General features: G+C 42.1%; 1 protein-coding gene across 4 annotated transcripts in view; it reads left to right on the forward strand.

Moving 5' to 3' along the window:
* TAFA4 (TAFA chemokine like family member 4) overlaps nucleotides 1-23,306 on the forward strand; it is a 219,572-nt gene that overhangs the window by 35,157 nt on the left and 161,109 nt on the right. For 2 of the 4 annotated variants that reach the window (XM_069561696.1, XM_069561695.1), the window contains exon 1: nucleotides 4,914-5,157. The exons of the other annotated variants lie outside the window; for them this stretch is intronic. The gene's annotated coding sequence lies outside the window, so the exon portion shown is untranslated. Of the gene's footprint in view, nucleotides 1-4,913; nucleotides 5,158-23,306 lie in introns of those variants that run through there. 4 annotated transcript variants of the gene reach the window in all.

Raw genomic sequence — 23,306 nt, forward strand, 5'->3', positions numbered from 1 at the left:
TGCTACGTTTTATTTATCCATTCATGGACACTACTTGGGTTGCTTCTCCCTGTTGTGCATAATGCTGATGTAAACACGGAGACACAAATACATCTTTGACAAACAGAGCCTTATATGAATTAATAAAAGAATCAATGAAATAATGAAGTAAGGAATGACAGCAGCAGTCTTCTGTGTCGCTAAGGAGGAGTATGACCCTACTGGGAGATGCTGGATGGAGGGGACAAGAAGAAAGGGTCCAAGAAGGAGCCTTATTTCTCTGGTGATTTTCCCTGAGGCTGGTCCTACTTGGAACAAGCTCATAGTGCTCCATGCACCAGCTCTTGTGCGATCTCTGAAAATACCTTCCCACTGTGGTTTTATAAATCCTTCTTATGCTGATTTGCTCCGAAGTGCTGTGCTTTTCCAGGGCATAAATTACTGAAGCAATTGTGCTCAGCAAAGGGAAAGATAGGGAGACCCACCTGAGCCTTCCAAAGTGAAGACCAGACACCTTGTCTGAGTTCCAGCAGTTCAGAGCAAGCCTGACCACGCCATCCCAGGCAGGAAGTCATGCAACTGCCAGAAGGGCCGCCCGTTTCCTTAGTGTGGCAGGGGAATCGAGGATCCAAGGAGGCGTACCTCTCATCTCTTCACCTCTGCAAGTTCCCCAGGCTTTCTCACTGACCAGGACTGGGAATGGAAAGCAATTCACAAAGACCAGCTGAAGCCATTTTTAGGTCTTCACTCTCAGGCAAGAGGATCTGTTAGTATCTGTGGAAAGAGACTCAGAGCTAGCATCACACACAGCATTGGGTCTGGCAGGGGGCACGATGTTCCCTGTGAGTTGAGTGAGGGGAGGGACTCCCTTTGTGCTCGGGATCTGTCAGCGTGTGTGATACGGATGTCTGTCAAAGTAGACTGATGTCTAAGAAGCTTGACTCCCATTTCCTCAGAGGATGCTGAAAAACAGACAGGCTGAAAACAAAAAGTGTATCTGTCATTTCATTTATCAAAGTTCTTACAGTTCCTGGTTTGAAGCAAGGGTAAGCAAAGCAAGTATCTGGTTAGAAAAGTGAACTTGAAAGCTTGAGGGCTGGCATGTAAAAAAAAAAGTTAGAAAACAGTGCTATGAAAATCTTACAGACAAAAGCAAAAGAATAGACAAATGCTTTTTGCTTTCTGCTCACCCACCCTAGTGCAAGCCTTCTAGGGAAAGAGACCAGCTTGAGCTGTAAGTCTGCCATTTAATAGTGGTTTCAGCCCTGGGCCTATTACTTCATTTTTCTGAGCCCCAGTTTTCTCATTTGTGAAGAGGATGTCATAGACTTTCCCTTGTAGGGTGGTGGGGATAATAATCCATGAGATGTGCTTAGCAGAGTGAGCCACACACAAGCCTCTGATTAATATTAGCTGTTACTTATTAGCCTCCTAAGTAAAAATTGCCTTCAAAGTACATGAGCATTACAAAAGCTGAAAACTGAAGCTTCCCTTGATAATCAGAGGATTTTATAAATAGGCCTTGTAGAGTCGGAATGTTATTTTGAAGGCACAGTCACTCATCAGCGTATTGATTAAGCACTAGGACATTCCCCAGTTGTATTCTGGATGTTATACAAATGAGGAAGATAAACGCAGCATCTTAGTCATGTGATGTCACTACCTGCAAACACACAGGCACATCCTGGGATGTTTTGTGAGAGTGTGTGAACATCTAAAACCCTGTTGGCATGACCTCCCCAGGTTTTTACAGAAGAAAATAAACACCTTGGCCCCATTTTTATGAGAAAGACATTGATTTTGTACATCCTCAAAGGGTGCAGCGTGGGTAGCAAAGAGAGAAAGGAAGGGTGTGAAGAAATGGATGGCAAGGATATTTCCTTACAAGAGGAGTTATGGATTTCCCTAGTGGTCACAGGTTAAGAGTCTGCCTGCCAAGGCAGGGGACATGGGTTTGATTCTTTTCGAGAAAGATCCCACATGCCCCAGAGCGACTAAGCCCGTGTCACAACTACTGAGCCAGTGCTCCACAACGAGAGAAATGAATGCAATGAGAAGCCCGGCACTGCAACCAGAGAGTAGCCCCTGCTTGCTGCAACTAGAGAAAGCCCAAGCCCAGTAATGAAGAGCCAGTGCAGCCAAAAATAAAAATAAATTCAAAAAGAGATGAGCAATTGTTATCTCCGCCTGGACCTGTTTTTGCCAGATCTTTGCTTGGATGGTCTTCTGTTATGGAAGTGTTTGTTGCAGGTGTCACCCCCTCACAGGACCCTTCCCTGGGTAGCCATTGGAAATTAAACCCACCCCCCCCATCCCTTTATTCCTCTAGCCTTACTGTCTTTTCTTTTAAGCATTTATTCTGGTCTGAAATTAGCTTGTTTACATGTTTGTTGATTTGTTTACCATTTAACTCTCTCCATAATGATGTCACCTGAGAGCAGGGACCACATCTGTCTTATTTGTGACTGTATCTCACAGCCTGACATATACTAGGCATTTGATAAATAGATGAGAAATGATTGAATAATTGGGACACCTTTGGCTTTAAAACATAATTTGTCTTTTCTTGTGGTGATTTGGTTGGTAAATCTCACCTCAGATCACTTTGGCTTCTTGCTATATTACACAAAAGGCATCATCAGTCATTAGAAATTTATCATGAGTCACTTAAACTTTAGCATCATACCTTAGAAATACACTTTTGTTAGTTTTTTAGTCCTGCTGTAACAAAGTGCTACATTGGGTAGCCAAATAGTTCTGAAGGTAGTCATTTGAGATCAAGAAGTTGGTCAAGTTGGTTGCCTCTGAGGGCTCAAAGCAAAATAGTCTGTTCCACGCTTCTCTCTTCTGCTGGAGGTTTGTCTGCAATCTTTGGCATTGCTTGCCTTATAAAAACATCATCCCGTCTCTGTGTTCACCTTCACCTGGTGGTGCTTTCTTTTGCGTCTTTCTCCAAATTTCCCCATTTTATAAGGACACTAGTCATATTGTCTTACCTAATCACTTCATTTTAATTTGATTACTTTTGTAAAGAACTTTCTCCAAGTAAGGTTGCATTCCAAGGTACTGGGGGTTAGGACATTAGTGTATGAAACCCCTAACAATCCTGAGCACCCAGGATGGAAAAATATGATAGTGGGTTTAGCCACATAAAATTGCTTATGTGTTTTTCTCTACCAGGATGAGAAAATTTCAGTTCAGGGAAACTTGGACATATGAAATACAGGAGGGCTTAAATAAACACACAGACCCATGCCAGAACCGTGCTTAGCACACCTGGTTAGCTTAGTGCTCAGTCAATCAGTATTTGGTGATTGAATGGCTGTAGAGTTCTTCAAAATGACTCCCACCCTCAGCTCTTCTAAGTCTTTGTCCCCATATTACCATCTCAGTGAAAACTAGCCTGATTCCTACATTTTAAATCATGACCTCTTGGTGCTCACTTCCCTTCCTGCACTTCATTTCTCTCTGTTGCACACTTTCTACCATACTCTGTACTTCACTTATGTGTGGTGTTTATTGCTGTCTCCCCTCAGTAGAAGTTAAGCTGTATGAGGGCAGAAATTTTTACTGTTTCATTTACTTCTGTTATGTCTGTATATACCAGCACCAGACCCAGAGTATGCCATCAGTTCCACTGACTGACTGACTGAATGAATGCCATCAGGAGCACTCTGGCATCTCTTGGCATGTAGTTTCAGGTTTTCCTTGGATCTGCCCTTGACCTTCATAGAATCTCAGTGCTGAGCAACTCCTCAGAGATAAGTTTCTGTCTCTGATACTTGAATTCCCTTTTAGACTGGTGACAACTTGGTAATAATCTTGGCTTACAGAGCCCCCAAATCAGAGTAAAAGGACAAAGGATTGAAAAGGTTAAATGATACATAAAATAATATGGCATGATGGGTGTCTCGTAGAACAAAGGAATAGGGAGCAGAGGCAGGAGGCTTGTAGTGGCGCAAGCAGTAGGCTCAGAGAAGGGCAAATATAATCTGTGTACATCTGGGGCAAAATGATGCATAATGATCACTGCAGGGTGAAAGGACCAGAGGATGATAAGGCAAACCAATGACAGTGAACAGCACAGTGATATAGAACAGTGCTCTTCAAACGTTATTCAGATACCAGTCACCTGGGGATCTTGTTAAAATGAAGATGCTGTTTCGGGGTGGGGTCTGAAAGTCTTCATTCTTAACAAGTTCTCAGGGGATGCATCTCTGGGATTGCACTTTGAATATCAAAGAACATGGATTCTGCAACCAGACTTCCAAGGTTCAAATTACACAGGGACCACTGATTAACTGTGTGATCTTCAGTAAATTATGTAATGTCTCTGTTTTTTGGTGTATAAAATGAAGATCAGATAAGGTATTCTCTGTAAAATGAATACTATGTAAGTATTAAGTCACGGATTATGACTGTTACTTGGGGACGGGAGAAGGAAGAGGATTTGGTGTGGGATTCCAGGCAAAGAAGCCTTAGCGGTACTTTCATGATTTTTTAAAATAAAGTGTTCAGGTGATCGCTGTGCAGATTTCCCTCCTTTTCCTTGCAAGCAAGTTACAAAAGAAGGTGGATTAATTATGCATGTGCTATGCTCAGGGATGTTAAGGAAAACTGCAAGCTGCCTTGGGTCCTCCGATGGAGAAACCATGTAGGGGGATTGTTTCAGCTGGTAGCTGAGCCCTAAATTCCTGTGTGATGCAGGGCTCCACGAGGCGCTCAGCTCTTCAGAAGGAAGAGCTTTCCCTAGCACCTGCTGAGTGATGACCACAGCGAGGCGCTAGGGAGAGGCGCGCGGAGTCCGATGCTTGGGAGCACCCGGACGGAGCGGGAGTGCAGGCCGGGTAGAGGGCCGACCCACGTGGACCACCAGGCGGGGCGGGGGCGGGGGCAGCCAACCAGCCTGGCCAATCACCGTGACCCGCGGTGGCCCTGCCCTCCCCGTGGGCTTGCTAGCCTGGCTCTGCTGCACTGCTGGCTGCGCGCCGCCCTGGACGGGGCGCACCGAGACTGTTGCCAGACCCCAGGAGTGGAGTCGCAGCTGCTGCTTCCGCAGACGTTTGTTCTCCAGATGCAGTTTCGGACTTGTCTTCGGAGAGACTTGGGAGTTTCCTTTCAGAGCGAGCCTGCGGAGGTGATGGGCCTCTGTGGGGATGTCTGCGGGGAGGCGGCACGGTGAGCGTCCTCTGGCTCGGGTGCGGAGGGAAATCGGTGTGTCGCTCTGCACGCACAGTTTCAGACTTGGCTGCCGGCTTTAGCTGAGTGAGGAAGGATGAAAGGGCAAGGAGGAGGATGGGGTTGGGGTGACTTGGGACCCTTTGCTCACGGTCTGTTTCCTGGGCAGCAGCTGCCTCTCCGGCGATACCGACTTGCCTCCTCCCGCTCATCCTGGCGCTCTGGACTGCGGGAGTGACCTCCTGTGCGGAGGCTGCCGTGCACCCCAAAGTTGGAAACCGCGCTAAGAAGCGGGGTGTGTGTGGCACGCTTCCAACTTCAGGGTTTGTGTCTGTCACTCAGAGATCCCGAGGGTGCTCCTTGAATGGCTGAGAGGTCACTTGATGGATTGGTATGTAGAGGCAGAGGGCGAACTGACCGCGAGTCCTTGTTTTGAAAAAGTCTGAGCCGGTATCTTTACAGGAGCTTGAAGGAGGGAGCGGGTTAGCCTACAGCTGATTTCCTGCTTGCCCGGCTCTTGCTGGGAGGACGCTGTGTGATCCAGGGCGCAACTTGCAGCTGTGAGCGCGAAGCTTCCCACGCAAGGGGAGAAGTGGAGCGGGTCTAGAAGTACCGTCCCTTCCCACCTTAGGTATCTAGCATTTGTCCACCAAGCCGGCGTGCTTAGATTTCTTCCCGTCTTTTTCGGTTTCGTCCGCTGTTGCTTCCTTTGCTCTGTCAGGTAGCCCCTGGAAGGGAGGGCATCCTTAACCTTAAGCCATGTTCTCTTTCCTCGGGGACGATGAAGTGGAAAGCCTGATAACCTGCACCTAGGGAGACAACCCAGGCCAGACACGGTGCTACTGGTGCGTTTTTCTCCTGAATCAGCATCACTTAACGTTTGGGAGCTCCACAGACCCCCGTGAGAACCTTAGCTAAGCTGTGAAGCAACTCCTCAGCCAGATGTGCTTACACGAGTTCATGGTTACTCGCTGAAACCTACCCCGTGCCCATCCCCCACATAGGATTTTAGGACCCCCTTGAGGAAGTGTCTGTATCCGTGTACTCGGTTCCTCTTTAACTTTTCAACCACCGTCCCTCTGAGACGGGCAAGGTTGATGTGATGTGACAAGTGACCCTGGAGCGTGGGAAAAGAGACATTCAAAGCCGTGGCCTGATTCTTTCTGTAATATCCGTGGTCTGGGGATTCAGCAACCTAAAGCCCATACCTGCAGACCCATATGCCCAAATTGGTCTACGATGACGGTTCAGCTTCCTGGTCAGACTTGCCTTCCTTCCAGGTCACTTGCTGAGGGACAGTGAGTTTGTGTGTCTGAGTCCTGTTCAGGCAGGACCCGGGTTTCAAAGCAAACAGAAAAAGGCTAAAATAATTTAAGAACATCCATTTCCTGATATGGATGTTCCTGTGCTTTGCGCTCAGTCATTTAAGGACAGATGTGTGACTTGCAGAATTCTTCAACAGCTCACTGTGGGTTTTACAATGAGGAGCATTTCTGCTGTTTGTGGTTGTAAATCAGTGTGTAAGCCCAGCACTGCCTTTGGATTGGAAACACAGATCTTAATAAGGCGGAGTGAGAGCAGTTTTCAGAATCATTACGACTAATGATGACTTATGTTCTCCCAAACTGACCGTGTGAGTGGACATTGCTCATTTGTGCAAAAAGCTTTCTTTATCTGTGTAGGCATTTCTTGATCAATATTCTCATGTCCAAAAAATGGATTTCAAGATTTTCTTCCTCAGTTCTTCTATCTCATTTTTCAGCTTTGGACGACCTTGTTCTCTTCCCTCTGTACCATCTTAACTCCCCTTTGACACTTTGAAATGTATTATAAGGTTGTAAGTCATGATTTGACGTGGCCAGTTTTCCCTGTTAAAAGATAAGAAAATTGTTCTTACCAGATAAGCAGTGGCTGCCAGTTCACTTATTTTTGAATGGCTAATTTGTGTTTTCTTCTCCCACAAACATGCACACAAATATCTCAACTTGATTACTGAATAGTTTTTCATTTGAGGGAACTTTTCCATACATCTGGTTCTAGAATTTTCTGAAGTCACTTAAATTTCAATATTCATTTTTTGACTCCTTTTAGAGATGTGTTTTGTTTGATGACCTAGTTCCATTTAGTCACACACAGACACAGAGATTCTTTGTCCCCTTACCTACTTTTCAGTGGCACATAGCCTTTCTCTAATAGCTGCTTTTATTATCTGCACAGTTCATTTGTTGGTACACTTAATATAATACTGTTATGTAAATGATGTATTGGTGTGTATGGTATGTATATGGTATTAAAACTGCATTCAATGGAGATTAACCCTTGGGTATGACATCATCACCAGCCAATCCTCTATCTGATTTGAACATGCATTCACAAAATTCACATTATCATATTCAGCAAGGGTTTCTATATTGCCTGTGATGAATCAGAGAAAGAGGGAAGTCCTTTGGTTCTTCCTAACTCTCAATTAGCTGCCCAGTTGGAGAGTTTTGGGGATTTCTACACTAAGAAGCTTAGCTTAATAATAAAATTCTCAGATTGCAGTCTTATAGATCTCTTTAGAATTTGCATAAGTACATTTTCCCCCTTTTGCTTTCTTCTTTGGAAATTTTTCACCCTGCATTTTGGCTCTGTTTCTTTACTGATGGAGAGACATCATAGTAAATGGACTAAGCTTTTGATTTTTTTGTTTCTTTGAAATAGGTGGAACATCTAGGTGATGGACTCACTTGTTTGCGTACATGTGTGCTTTTCATCAAGTGTTGGGTATGAATCTGCTAGGGTTACCAGTGTACCTACAAATCTCGCAGTCAATCATAAATGACTGGGAGATCAAATAGTGTTCTTCATTCTGTCAAACAGATTCAGGATTGAGGGTAGGGGGACAGGCAATAGAAAAAGATGTCTATGAAGGGGTGAAGGGGTTGGTGAAACAATTTTGTCTACCTTAATGACTTCATAATTATTTGTTTTGAAAACACTAATAGAAGTTCAGATCCTTCCTAGGCAGCCCTTACTTATATAGGCTTGAATGGGTGTGAGGAATTTGGTTTTACAATAATAGCCAACTCATTTTGTGAACTCTGGCAACCCGCTGCTCACAGCGTAAAATTAACTTTGGCTTCCCATGTTTTTAATATCTATTGAAAAAAATAAAAGTAACTCTTCTGTTTTGCAGTAGCTATTAAAGTTAAATCTACTTTCCTCCATAAAGTCAGTTAAGAAGGTTCTTGGGTTTTATTTTTAACATAAATTTAACTGTGCAGTGTGGTTTAAGGGGAGAGTCCAAGGCAAGCAGAAGTTTGAATCTGAAAAGTATCTCAGAGTTCCTTTTTCCAGAAGATCAAAAGTAGCTGTTGTGACTTGGATCCACTGTGGGCTTAGACCCCTGAATCCTTACTCCTAGCCCACTGTGCTTTCTGGTGAAAATCTGCAGGGAATGGCATTAGTAATGTGCTAGGACCCACATTTTAGCTCTCTGTGGAAGGAGGACCACATCCACTTCTCCGTTATTGAGTCTTAGTTAGAGCATTATGTTCGTTGAACCCGACTCAGAGATTTGATAACTATATGCAGCAGTTAGCTTGGGTCACTTCCTGGTAGCTTAGTATTGTAATTGTAAAAGAGACATTTAACTGAGAGGTGATGGTGGAGGAGGAGTGGGTAAGGTGACTCAATTTGGACCTGAGCGCAGGGAAAGACAAGGATGATAAAACGATGCTGAGGCATCACTTAAGGTCTAAGAACTCAGGACATTTATTTATTGTGTGATAATCTCTTCCTTCATACTTTGTGCTTTCTAGTCGCTGTGCAGCCAAACCAGTCATTTGGAATAATACTCTTTTTTAAGTATGATCATGAATATTGATAATGGCATCTTACCTTTGTTGAACACTTAGTGTGTACCAGGTATAGGGTTAATAAATGCCTTTCTCTGTATGGATTGAACTACTGATTTTCAAAGGTCATTCATGTAAAACCACATTGACTCTTTGGCATTCTTTTTAATTCAAAAGATGTCAGGATCATACAGTAGCAAGTTATTAGCATGAGCATAAATAATTTTCATTCAGAAATACAGTAGCATCAGATATTAGGGAATTCTTGTTAATACAATGCCAAATAAAAGTAACATGGTGTATTTAGAAAGACACTAAAGATGTGGCTCATTTGTTTTATTTTAAGAGATTATTTGTATTATTGTTAGTACAGAAGAGTAGCATAATCCCTTTTAGAAAGAGGAAGATATGTTTATATTTCTTATAAAGAGAGAACAATGGGATTCTTTTAAAATAAAAGTACGCATTGCAGAAAAAATAGTCTATGTTGCCTTTGTTAGTACTGTAAGTTCATTCCAAGCTAGATACCAGTCAAACATTTCTGCAGGATTTCAGTTGTCTTAACTAAAAGTGGAACTGTCAAAATCTAGCATTGCTTTTATTGTTAGTTTTTTGATGACCATTAATTATGTCTGCTTGAATTCTCTTAGGTTTACATCTATGTTGTGTATCCTTAAGTTTTCTCTGAAAATTTATGGTTTTATTCCTTTATTCAATTTAATATTATCCTGTGCTTTAATGAATCATTAAAATATTGGCATGTCCTTGTTATAACAAAGGCACTTCCTTCTCCATCACCTAAAACCTCAGACTGTAGACATAGCTCCTGAGATAATCAAGGAAGGTTTCCAGCAAGGAAGAAACTGAAATCATCTAGGGCAGTGGTTCTCAACTAGGGGGCAGTTTTGCCCCCTCAGGACCATTTGGCCATGTCTGGAGTCACCTTTGGTGTTCCACATTGGGCTGGGGTTATGTGGGTCTCTAGTAAGTAGAGGCCACAGATACTGCTCAACTTCCTATAATGCACAACATGGCCTCTACAGCAGAGAACACTCTAGCCCGAAATGTCAAGAGTGCTGAGGTTGAGAAACCCTGCTGAAGTACACTTTTCTGGGCCCAGTGTTTTGAAATGGCTTATCCAGTGTCCCCAGCTCCCTGTTTCTGGCAGGGAACCTAGATCTCTAAATGCAAACCCAGGATTCTTTTAATCACGCTAGGCTTCTGTTTTGTACAGTTCTCTCTCTGTTTCTCTCTAATACATTTATAAAGATAATACATGTTTGGGGTAGAAAATTTACATACTGTAGAAGGGTATAAAATGGAAAGAGAAAGGAACCCAATTTTGCCATTGAAATAGATCCTTTTCATATAGCAGTAAATGTATTTCCAATTCCCTCCTGCTTTTCTCCACATACAGACATTTAGACCAAATCACTTTAGATAAATGGGGTCATCCCTCATATAAGGTGTGTGCTGGTTTGTTTACTTGGCAAAGGTCTCCTGGAGGGCCCTTGGTGAATCCACTGCTGGGGAAGGAGGCTGATAGCCATGTGGTCGGGCGAAATTTCCCCAGCAGTGGAGACCTCCTGTGCACTGTGACCGTTTTATACACAGTCTTGTGGAACCCATCTGTGCTTTGCAGCCAGTCTCGGAAGGATGATGAATCAGTGAAAAGAGCTGATTCTGTATGTATGCCATTCTTTTTCACGGCTGTATCTTATTCTATTTAAAAATTCATTTTAAAATGCTTTCCTCTTTGCCAAAGGCAGCAAGTTTCATGATATTAATCTTAGAATAAGTCCTTGAGTTCTACCTTTTTTTTTTTTCTGATGTCTAGTTTGAGATTTAAAGTACCTTGAAAGCCAAAAAATATATATCCAAAGAGGTGTTTAATTGAGGCCATCTGAAGAAAATATTATTGGGGTGAATTCTCTGAATGTATCAGTGGGGGGAACAAGTCACTGGGGCCCGGTGATCTTGCCGTCTTCGTTACTATTTAAATCATTTGGCAGCTCTTCCAGAAGCAGCCAGATTGTAATGTAAACATCTGTTACCTTTTCTCTGCTTTCAGAACTGATTATGCAACCGGGCTTCACATCAGAGACCCACAGCTTTCTTCATCTGTATTCCTGGGTTAATTCCTTCTCTCTCTCTCTCACACGGACACATCCACAGGACTCAAATCAAAAGAGCCATAAAATTGGTTACCATGAGCTCAGTCCTCCCAGGATAAAACTCCTATCTTCTTTGTGTTCTGTCCTGCTCTTTGCAGACTGTCAGGTCAGCTCAGGAGCGTAGAGCTCCATTAACCAAGCTGCAGTATGACTGTGAGTCTGTCCCCTGGTACCTCTCAGTCTCCATGTGTGCTGAATTCCCACCACCTCAAGCCCTAGGGGCTGATGCTCAGCTAAGGAAATTTGGGAAACTGACAGGTTAATATTTAAACGTCCCCAATAAGGGCACATAGGGATAAGAGTGATGTGCAAGGGGTGCATAAGGAGACCTTTACATGAAGTTGAACATTTGATAGTAAATGTCTCTTTCACTAGTTTCTGCTGGTATTTGCCATATTACATTAAGGGATGTTTGAAATATTTTCTTTGTTGACCTTTTAAAAAATGATAGTAGCAACAATGACTTATCGTTTGTTGAATAAGGATATTGCTGGCTACTGCACCAACAAACATTTACAAAAATTGTGTTAAAATACAAATAATAGAAGTTTACCTATTTAATACCATTGAACTATATGCTTTAAAATGTGTAAGTCCATTCACATTGTTGAGCGGCCACCACCACCATCCATCCTCAGAACTCTGTTCATCTTGGAAAACGGAAACTCTGTACTCAGTAAACAGCATCCCTGCATTTCCCCTCCCTCCAGCCCCTGGCAGTTACCATTCTGTTTTGTATCTTTACAAATAGAGCTGCTCTAGAATCCTGCAGTATTTATCTCTTTGCGACTGGCTCAGTTCACTTAGCATGATGTCTTCAAGGTTCATCTGCGTTGTAGTGTGTATCAGAATTCCTGACTTTTTAAGTTTGGATGCTATTCTCCTGTGTGTATGCACCATGTTTTGTTTACCCATTCATCCATCCGTGGATGCTCGGGTAGTGTCCACCTTTTGGTTATTGCGAATAAAGGTGTTACACAGTTGGGTGTACACATATCTGTCGGAATCTTTGCTTTCATTTCTTTCGGGTAAATACTCGAAAGTGGAATGCCTAGGTCATATAGTAATGCTGTTTTAAATTTTTTGAAGACCTGCCATCCTATTTTCCATAGAGAATGTATCCTTTTACTGCACTGAGAATTTTGATGCACTGTCTCATTCAATTCCCATACCCCCCCACCACACACACACCAAGCCCTCCAAGGTAGCCATAGTCATCGTCCCCATCCTGTGCATGAGAAAAGTAAGGCACATTGGCAGGAAGCCACACAGGTAGCTTGTGAAAGAGCCATGATTTGAACCCAGGCAGGACAGTAGAGCCAGTGCTCTCACTAGAGTATCCATTCTTCTAATTGAGGAAAGATTGACTGGACTGCGCCTGCGTAGGGCCCAGGGATGGGGGTTGGGAGCGGCTAAGAACTGAGTCACAAACACGCTGATTCCAGAGAGAAGCTGTGAAAGTCCTCACCCTGCCACGCGGAGGAGTTTGATTGAGATGTGGGTCAGAAGCTCATTGAGAAACTGATCTATGATCAGAATAAACAGAGGGCAGTAAATACACACTGTGGTTATTTTGGCTGTGAATAGTGGTGCTGCCTCCAGTCCTCTGGCAGTTAGTAACCATGCAGCCCATGTTTTTTAAAATGCCATGCCAGTTTCATTCCTTACTGGAGGCAGGGGGTGGTAGTGGGTTGAGACAGTACAAGGAAATGATCAAGAGCAAGGTAAGCCTTAAGCTGGCTCTGAGTGATTACCGTATTTTTACTTTACAGAGACAGTGGGCAGAGGACTTGGGCATTATTTTCCCCCCACCAAAAACACAGCTTAATGAAGTGACTGCAACAGAAAGCACGTATAGTCACTTTAGAGAATTAACAATTGATCAGGTTTGTGGTGCCCGCATCCTTTATAAGCACCCCATGTTTATTCATTATTGTGATCACACAGCGTAAGCGGCCTGGCTTGATGTGATGAGCCAAAGCAAGATGCGAAGACATTTAAATATACTTGAAATTAAAGTCTGCACAAATAGGTATCTGAAGGGATATTCTAATTTGATTCTAAAGGCCTAGAAATAAGCCTCCATCTGGGGGTGGGGGTGGTGGTGGATCCTTCTGGAATCCTAAATCAGATGTGTGTAGTTCAAATATTTCTGAACCATAGCATAAATAGACATGAACTTACAAGCGGTTGACTACATCCATATATGAGTTGCACTGCCTTCATTTACTGAGAAGGAAGTGACAAGGGAATATGAATATTGGGTTCTTGCTGATTATAGTTTTTAAATTTTTTGTCCTCTGCAAATCTTGGATTTTTAAAAAGTCTATTTCATATTATCACTGTTGCTTGGTAATACCTCCCCCCCAACCCCATTCTGGTATGATTGCAGTTCTTAATATTATTACTTGGACCAGTGCATAAGAATCACCTGGTACAGTTCAGTTCAGTTCAGTCACTCAGTCGGGTCTGACTCTGTGACCCCATGAACCGCAGCATGCCAGGCCTCCCTGTCCATCACCAACTCCCGGAGTTCACCCAAACTCATGTTCATTGTGTGGGTGATGCCATCCAGCCATCTCATCCTCTGTCGTCCCCTTCTCCTCCTGCCCTCAATCCTTCTCAGCATTAGGGCCTTTTCCAGTGAGTCGGCTCTTTGCATCAGGTGGCCAAAGAATCACCTGGAGGATTTTGTTAAAATACAGATTCCCATGTCTCACCTCCAGGGTTGCTGGTTCAGGGAGTCTGGGCTGGAGCCTGATAATGTTCACTTCTGACAAGTCCCCACAGAGCCCCTCAGACCATACTTGACTTAACACTTCTTTTTACAGCTCATCTTTTGATTTAAAATTTTTAAAATGAAAATTTTTAGAGAAAGGACTATGTTATTCGGTGGTAGGTTTTAGGTTTTGTAATACACTGATATTTGTCTAAATAGAATGATTCTGGAGATGAATTTAAATTCCTGGGCCCAAAATACAAATTAAATGTTGGTTAGATAGGTGTTATGGATGAAAAACTGATGTTGATTATGTCTGTAAGTTTCCTTTAGAGCATAAGATGCATTTTCTGTGGCTGAGAACTTTTCTTAAAATTAATTTCTTTTAATTGAAGGATAGTTACTTTACAATATTGTGGTGGTTTTTGCCATGCATCGACATGAATCAGCCACGAGTGCAAGTGTGCCCCCATCCTAAACCCCTAAACCACCCTCCCATAAGAATCCATTGTTTAAATGGATGTTGAGGAAATTTTGTTGTATGGAGCACGTAACATGCATATTGCCTCTTTTTGTCATTGGACTGATGTCTGTATTGACTAGGGAAAATGTGGCTTCTAAGTCCATGTACTTTTGAGTCTGATTTAAATCGTAATCCTGTCGGCAGGCGACATACATGAATCTCATCTCTGTATAGTTAAGACTCAGCAGATGTTAAAAGCTGATGTGGATTTAAGATTTCATCCATTCTGGGGATAACTGAATGTTTAGTCAGGACCAGAAGACGGAGATGTAGATGGAGTTACGGTACTTGAGGGGATATGGAAAGTTTTTGCACAGATGCCTGGCTTCTTGTGTTCTCCTACCACTTGGAGGAAAAAATTATCTCCTGTGTTTGCTGAAGTGAAAAGCTTTTGGTGGATTTGACTTTTGTCTTGCACTGTTAAAAAAAAATGTGAAGTTTGCAACCTGAAGTCTCTTCTGAATAAAAGGCAAATGAGAGGAGGTTGATTTTTAATAAATCTTTTTTTTTTTTAATTGGGGTTTTATGAGTTTTTTTCAGAGCTAGCTCAACTTACAGAAACATGAGGCTTTTGGCAGGAAGGGAAGAACTGGCAACCACCAAGAAGAGGGGATGGGCTGGATCAGGGCATTTAATCTCCTTTGTCTCCAGAGCTGTGTTTTAATTGTGTATCTGTGTTTGTGGTGATACTTTGCTGGAGGCTGTGGCACATTGCATGTGACTAGGTTTGTACTAACATTTTCTTGGGACCCATCAGTCACTGTTGTCCCTTCGACTGGTTTTTTACTTTGGTCTTCTCTGCCCAACTGTCAAGATGCTATGGCTCTCCTCCCTGGCTGCCTGCCACTATGCCCTTTGTCCCCTCCAGCACTCAACTCCAGACAGTTAGCAGATGAGGCTTCCAAGTTGAAAGGCAGCTGAGGGCATGACAGAAGATAGCTTACATGGAAGACTAAATGGCAGAAGCATCCAAACAACAAAATTACCCGATTTTTTTTTTTTTTAAAAGAACAAATATCCACTTAGGAAAGAAACATGGCATTTGGTTTACTGTAGAGCCTGGGGAATGTAGACTGTATTCTCTGCTGGCTGAGAATGGCTGGTCAGTGTTCTTACAACTGCTAGCATTGAATCTCATAGACAAGGGTGACATCAGTTGTAATACAGGATCATAGTGACTTTGTGGGAGTCCTCATGACTCATGTGGGAGTCATGAGTTCTAAAACAATAAAAGCAAAATTAGAATGAAATGAAAGGTATAGTTCAGTTCAGTCGCTCAGTCGTGTCCAACTCTTTGTGACTTCGTGGACTGCAGCACACCAGGCTTCCCGGTCCATCACCAACTCCCGGAGCTTGCTCAAACTCATGTCCATTGAGTCGGTAATGCCATCTAACCATCTCATCCTCTGTCATCCCCTTCTCCTCCTGCCTTCAATCTTTCCCAGCATCAGGGTCTTTTCAAATGACTCAGTTCTTCACATCAGGTGGCCAAAGTATTGAAGTTTCAGCTTTAGCATCAGTCCTTCTGATTAACATTCAGGACTGATTTCCTTTAGGATGGATTGGTTGGATCTCCTTGCAGTCCAAGGGACTCTCAAGAGTTTTGTCTGACACCACAGTTCCGAAGCATCAATTCTTTGGTGCTCAGCTTTCTTTATAGTCCAACTCTCACATCCATTCATGACTGTTGGAAAAACCATAGTTTTGACTAGCCAGACCTTTGTTGGCAAAGTAATGTCTCTGCTTTTTAATATGCTGTCTAGGTTGGTCATAGCATTTCTTCCAAGCAGCAAGCGTCTTTTAATGTCACGGCTGCAGTCACCATCTGCAGTGATTTTGAAGCCCAAGAAAATAAAGTCTGTCACTGTTTTCATTGTTTCTCCATCTATTTGCCATGGAGTGATGGGACCAGATGCCATGATCTTAGTTTTTTTAATGTTGAGCCAGCTTTTTTACTTTCTTTCCTCTTTCACTTTGATCAAGAGGCTTTTTAGTTCTTTTTCCCTTTCTGCCATAAGGGTGGTGTCATCTGCATATCTGAGGTTATTGGTATTTCTCCCAGCAATCTTGATTCCAGCTTGTGCTTCACCAGCCTGGCATTTCGCATGATGTACTCTGCATATAAGTTAAATAAGCAGGGTGACAATATACAGCCTTGATGTACTTCTTTCCCAATTTGGATGAAAGGTACAGATCACATTTAATTATCTCTCCACCCACTTCTGTTCTTCACTCCCCATATTTTATAGAGTTTGGCTTATATGTTTCTGTACTTATTTATAATATTTAGTATGCTTTATCCAAATGTGAAGAGAAAGAATGTACTGATCACGTCTCAGAAGACTCTCTGTAACCATTTTAAGTTGATTTGTCAGTGCTCACTGATCAACAGAAGTAGGAGGCCTATCTGGCATTTAATTTGATTTAAAGTTTAAAATGCAGAAACGTCAAAATATAGTAATTTTCTGTATTTATGTTATTTACATTGTGTGTGTGTTAAAAATATCATGTGTGTGATGTTTTATTTTTTATTTTGCTTAAATAGTAACATATAATAATTTGTGTTTTTCACTTACAACAGTCTTCCGGGTCTACCTATGTTGATACATTAGTAGAGCTTGTCCATTTCTCAATTTGCTTCGTAAAATTTTATTTTTGGCTGTTCTAGGTCTTCATTCCTGTACTCTAGCTGCAGAGAGCAGCTGGAGGGTTGTAGTGCACAGGCTTCTCATTGCAGTGGCTTCTCTTGTTGTGGAGCACAGGCTCTAGGGGCTCAGTTGTGGCTCAAGGGCTTAGCTATCCCATGGTATGTGGGATCTTCCTGGGACAGGGATCCAATTGGCATTCCTTGGCATTGCAAGGTAGATTCTTAATCACTGGACTACCAGGGAAGCCACTTGTCCATTTATTTAACTGCCATTAATGTTCACTTATGAACCTACTACATTTTAATTAGCCATTCTTGTACAGACAGGCATTCATATTTCCCCATTTTTTTCTATTACAGTGAGTATTATGAGAATACTGTTGAGCAAATTTGTACCTGACACTGAGACCCAGTGTTTACTGTTGAAGGCCCTCTCATAATTACACATCTCTTTGTAGCCTTGTGTATGTGTTTTTCTGGAGTAGAAGTGGAATTGCTGGATCAGAGGATATGTTTTAGAGTTTTAAGTTGCTTAAGAATGCATCTGGAAAATGTGGGGATGCAGAACACCCCATTCATTATTGTGTTCTCTTGAAATCAAGATGTACAAACTCCAGAAGAAGTCAGGCCCTGGACTTTCTTGATGAACAGTCTTTTAATTTCCAATAGAACTTTCTGTGATGAGGAGTGTTCTAAAATCTATGCTGTCAGCTCTCGTAGCCACTAAGTGACCCCTGAGCACTTGAAATGTAGCTATTGTGACCAAGAATCTGAATTTTAAAATTTACTTCATTTTAATTAATTTAACTTTAAATTGAAATAGCACATCTGTTTAGAGACTCACATTTTAGACAATTATAAGTGGGAGGTACTCACCATCCAGGGAGTACAGTTACTGTTTTACTTTTCAGTGCCAGAATGTTTTAGAAAGTGACTCATGCAGAGGTGGAAATGTAGTCTGTTTTGTTCAATAAGAGGTTTAAGATGTGTTAACTGAAAGTAAAGAGATAAATAATCTAATGAAAGCAAGATGCTGCTGTTAAGATTTATTGGGCACTTTTCCCCCTCCTTGAGAGACTGTTGTCTGCTCTACGTGGTTGGGCTGCCTGGTGGGAGCTGTGCAGTTCTACTGGGGCAGTTCTTTGTAAAGTGAATTGATGGCTATGTAAATACAGCCATTAACCTTAAGCACCTCGGACAGCTCCTTGGGCACTGCCGCTCTCTTGCCCTTGAAAATGTCAGTTGATGGATGTCAAGATATAAAAATTTTTTTTTTTCCTTTTCGTCTAACTGGTTGAAGCAGTAGTCCTTGCATGTCACAGCTAAAGGAACCAGTGAAATTGAGGGCCTACTAGATGTAAATACTGTAACGGGCTGGGAATTCTTGTCTTGCAGAGGATTATTTTAAAGGCTTACTCTCAATATGAGAGGTAGGACTGTGTATTTGTAGGTACATCTTATTTTTAAAAATACACAAACCAATGTTAAAGGAAATTTATGGAAAACCTTGTTTTAAAACAAATGATGTTTTATACTTCTGGAATTTTTATGTATTTTAAAATTAGGCATACTTTGCCATCAAAACAATACCTTCTTTTCCTTCTTTTAGAAGATAGTTTTTGAAGTAGATTGAGTGGGGGTGATGGAGGCAGACAGATTATAGATAAGATTCCCATGTTGAAAATGCGTTTGTTTGCAGGAAAAGCCAAAGTTGTATTAGAGGTAGTGGCGACACATGATGATTGCCAATGTCTTGATTTTCTGTCTGATCTCATCTGAGCCCTCGCCCCCTTGCTTGCTTTCTGGTAACGACACTGGCCATCCATCTTTCCCCTAGAATGCACTAAACTTATTTCTCCTTCAGTGGCTCTGGACTTGCCTTGGAACGTGCATCCTCTATTGGTTTTTCTCTTCTTTCCTGATTGGCTGCTTCTCATCCTTCAAGTCTCACATGTTCCCTTGAGTACTTATGTCTTTTACCTACTTGACCCAAAAGTGATCTGCCCTGTATAAAGCCATGGTGGGAGTTTCCAGATGTTATTATGTGGAAATCCTTGAAAAGCTGCAGCTCAGAGTGTCAAGATGCATTGTCGTTATTCCTGAAGTTCTGCCAGAGGCCACGTTCCTTCTGCCAAGTTGTAGTGATCTTCCATAAGGCTGGGCATTGGAGTGAAAACTCAGAGGTATTGAATTCAGAGTTTAGGTTTCTGCCAACTCATTCCATGTTACATAAATGCCATCGTTTCTCTTAACTCTTAAGTCTTTTCCACATTGATACACAGGGGTGTGTCAGCAGTAGAGGACTTTAATTCTACTCTTGGGTTCAATGAGATATATATATACATATGGTTTTATCTATAAATATCACCGGAGGCAAAAACCTGAAAGTTTAAACCGTAAAATACTTTGGTCTCATGATAAGTGCAATTGAGGTACTATTTATGCCTGAAATCTTTTATTATGTTCACAGGATAAGGAAGTATGCGATACTGACCAGTCTGAGAAGAAATGTCAAACTGAGAAGAAATACATATAATGGTGAATGTTGCTTTCTAGGGTGCTGAAATGCAGTCTTGCGGGAGGTTCCCTGAAGTGGTGAAAGACAGCATGTTGGAGAATCTTCATTTCTTTCATTTATTTGATTCTTGATGGTCATCCATGCAAAGTGCACATGGAAGAGATGCTTATGGAAGAGATGCTTATGGAAGAGATGCTACTTGCTTATATCTTTCCACCTCCCTTCATAATGGAACCCTGATTTCTAGCCAGGCACCTGCTGTGTGGAATCAAGACCAGATTTTAACAGACTCTCTCATGGTGTCAAATAAATGTAGAAACACTGGGTGGTGTTTCTGGGGTGTCTTCCTAAAACTAAGACAGGAACCCTTCTTGGATATCTTAAATCCTGGAAGGTGAAGTAATGGTTGACACTGCAGCAGCCGTCTTGAACTCTGAGGTGACCTTGAGAATGAAAGGCAGATGGCTGAAGGGAAGAATGGAAGTAGCCTGAGACCCTGCTATGTGGAACTGAGCTACCTGCCCTGGCCTGCCTACCATTTGACTAAGTTTTTGTAAAGGAGCAAGCCTATATTTTTTATGTCATTGTTACATGCAGTGAGATGAAATGACACAAGTGTGATGCAGTGGCAAGTAAGGCTAGAACTTCCCTGAATGAGTTCATACTGTGGTGGAAGAGTTTATAGTCTGCCAGTCGGGAATAGGGCTTCCCTGGTGCCTCCGTGGTAAAGAATCCACCTGTCAGTGCAGGAGATGCAGGTTTGCTCCCAGATCCAGGAAGATCCCCCGGAGGAGGAAATGGCAACCCATTCCACTATTCCTGCCCGGAGAACCCCACGGACAGAGGAGCCTGGTGGGCTACAGTCCACAGGGGCACAAAGAATCCGACATGACTTAGCAACTGAACAACAGCAGCAAATCCAGAACACCCTTTCAAGTTAAGTGTAGACCTAGCTTTGGTTCTCAAAAACCCATTGAATGGAAGGCTACGCTGTACAACAGATTTGGAATCAAAGGAATGAATACTACACAGGTTGATCCTGAAAACCATTTCTAGGAGAGTCACTCAGAGATGCTCTACCATTTGGGGACAAGAAGTGAAGAAAACAGCCAAGGCTTTTAAAGGCCATCAGAGACGTCTCCAAATTGCCCATATTGAAGTTAGTTACAACTCATTCTCAAATAAATTGAAGCCTTACCCACTTGATGCATTTTGACAGGAAATGTGTATTTACTGCCTGAAACGAGTCTAGTTGCTGAGGCACAGTATTTCATAAATGATTAACATTAGACAGAGGCAGTAGAAACCTCATAAATAGCATTCCGCAAGAAAGAATTTTTCACAACCGCAAGATATTTACCCTGTTTCCAAAAGGACAAATTCATCCTGGTAGATTTTTAACTTGTCTGTCATAAAATAATTCCTGCTTTCACACATGGAGAGATAGTCACTTAAAATCTAAGGAGATGAGCACATACATTCAGTGTATCTTGATCAATTCAGTATTTATTGAGTGAGGATAGGACTTTATAAGTTTCTTCCTTTCTCCATGTATTTCTCACATGCTTATTTTGCATAAGGTGGTGGGTGTGATTCTTGATTTTAGTATGGATTTCATATTCAGTGAGCTTTCAGTGTAGTAAGGGAGATTGAGCTGCAGTGGAGCTAGCAGGAAGGACATTCCATGTGGAAGAAATAGGCCTTTTGAAAGTTCAGAGGCGGGAAAATTCATGTTCCATCACCCTTTCACAGTTACTCTTTCTTATCAGCCAATTAGCACCTCAGTTATTTTCTATCAGTGCTTTCCCAACAACACCCTTAAATGTTTATACTTTGAAGATACACTAGTGGCTTGAAAACAAAAAAGGACTCTAGAGTTGGTTGTTTTTTAAGCAAGAACTAACCCGAGGGCAGAGTAAACATTCTGGAAAACAAAATGGCCACTTACACAAGAAACTAACTTCTAATATTAGCTCCTGATATGTTGAGATTGCATTGTCTTTTGTGGCTAGGATCTTCTGATAATACTCTAGTTGTCATTGGATCAGACCTTAGAGTTCAGACACACACTGTGGGCTTTTTAAAATCAGGATTTGAGGCCAAGAATCTTATCATATTGGGTGTTGGAGGACAGCGTCTGAGTGAGTAGAGATTAGAAAAGTAGGTAACTTTATGGGCAACATCAGTGGCAAAGATGGAAATTAGCTGCTAGGGCCAGGATCCACCAACTTTTTCTGTATGTGGCCATATAGTAAATATTTTAGGCTTTGTGGGTCACGTGGTCTGTTACAACTTTTCAACTCTGCTGTTGCAGCAGGAACAGAGCCAGAAACATTATGTAAATGAGCGAGCAAAGCTATGTTCCAGTAACATCCTATTTGTGAACATTGAAATTTGAATTTCATATGATTTTCACATGTCAAGAAATACTATCCTTTAGATTTCCCTCAGCCATTTAAAAATGTAAAAAACCATTTTTAGTTTTGGGGTTTTAAAAAACAGGCAGTGGGCTAGATTTGGTCCCTGGGTGTAATTTCTTTGTTTTTTTTTTTTTTTTTTTCATTCTGGGCTACAATAAAGGTTCTTTTGACTTTCCTCTTTAGCTAAGTTATGTGCTGCTCATAGTTTAGTGATTTCCAAATTTTAGTCTTTTGCACACTGCCTTTGAGTGGTTTGTTGTGTTTTACCATATTTTCCCATATTTTTATTGAAACAGATGTGTCCATTCTCATCTAAACAATTATATTAATGAAATAGAGTTTAACTGCATCCATGTTTGAATATTAATTACTAAAATGGAACATACTATCACATCACATACCATACTGACTCAGTACTTTTTAATTTTTAAAAATTGAGGTGTCGCTTCTAATAAAGTACCCAAAGCTTAACCATTACAACTTAGTGAATTTGCACAGATGTACTTCTGGGTGGCACCCCACAGGCCTGCAAGCCTTGTCGTTGCCCAGCTCCTGAGGAAAGAGCCCGGAGACAGTGACAGAGACATCAGTAGCTTATTGGACAGGGGATCTTTAGCAAAAGGTCCTGAAGTGACACTCCATCATTGACAGCAGACGGCAGGCAGGGCATGGCAGCAGTCTACTGAAGAGAGGAGGGGGCTACCATTTATAGAGGGAATTGACTTCAGGTTAGCTCACTAGTTACCAGGGAAACCAGCAGCTGGGGCAGGGACAAGCCTGCAGGCAGTTACTGATTAAGCCCTATAATTCAGAGGGTTGGATTGTCATGTGAATGAAACAAGGCCTGGTTGAGCAGGGAATGTACAGAGAGCAAGACAGCAGCCATCTTGAATGGCCTAACCATATACATACACCCTCATGAAACCACTATTCAGAAAGACTACAAAATTCCGGCTCCCAGGTGGGTCCCTTGTATTGCTTTCTACTCATACCCAGCCTGTCTTAGGTGACCTCTACTCCACCTCTGCCAGCAGGGCTTAGTTTTCTCTCTTTTATGGCTTTGTGTGAACGGAAATGTACAGCCTGTGTTCCTTCCTGTCTGAATTGTTGGGTGTGCTTCATGTCTGCTGTTGCATGTAGTGGTAGTTCTTTATTGCTGTGTAGTGTTTCATTGTATGAACAGACCACTCTACTCATCCATTCTAGTGTTGAACATACAGGCTTCTTCTAGCCTATGCTTTAGGCTGCTGTGAACTCTCATCATATTTTTGGTTGACATACACACTTCTTTCTGTGGCATATACTCATG

This window comes from Ovis canadensis, chromosome 19 (genome assembly GCF_042477335.2).
Source record: "Ovis canadensis isolate MfBH-ARS-UI-01 breed Bighorn chromosome 19, ARS-UI_OviCan_v2, whole genome shotgun sequence".
Taxonomy (NCBI): Eukaryota; Metazoa; Chordata; class Mammalia; order Artiodactyla; family Bovidae; genus Ovis; species Ovis canadensis.